Source organism: Vipera ursinii (assembly GCF_947247035.1).
Source record: "Vipera ursinii genome assembly, chromosome: 1".
In the NCBI taxonomy this organism is placed as follows: Eukaryota; Metazoa; Chordata; class Lepidosauria; order Squamata; family Viperidae; genus Vipera; species Vipera ursinii.
The window spans coordinates 25226620-25227030 of NC_139512.1; positions in this window are offsets into that span (position 1 = coordinate 25226620).

Sequence of the window (411 nt, forward strand, 5' to 3'; positions counted from 1 at the left end):
ATGGAGATTCTCAGTCATCCAGGTCATAGTTGTCAATCGCTTCCTCGTTTAAAAGCCCCCCCCCCCGAGCCAACAGGCCTCAACTGCCCCAAGCAGAGCCCCCTTTTCCAGAGTACGTGGCCTCCTCCCGCTGTAATTCGGTCCCCCCTTCAACCAGAAACGCTTCCGCCACCCATCCCTCCTCCGGGTGACGATCTGGGGAAGCCTCCGGCCCCAAACCTCTTGGCCGGGGCTCTCCTTTCCTCCCCCTCCGAAACGAGCGGAGAGTGGTTGCATCGGAAGGCCGAGGAGACGACGGCGGTGGCGGTGGCGGCAGCGACAGCAGCTGACTGAGGCGCCTGGGCGGAGCCACCTTCCAGGCCTCGCCGCGGCTGCGAGCCGAGCAGCACCGGTGGCCGCTTGGGAGGGGGG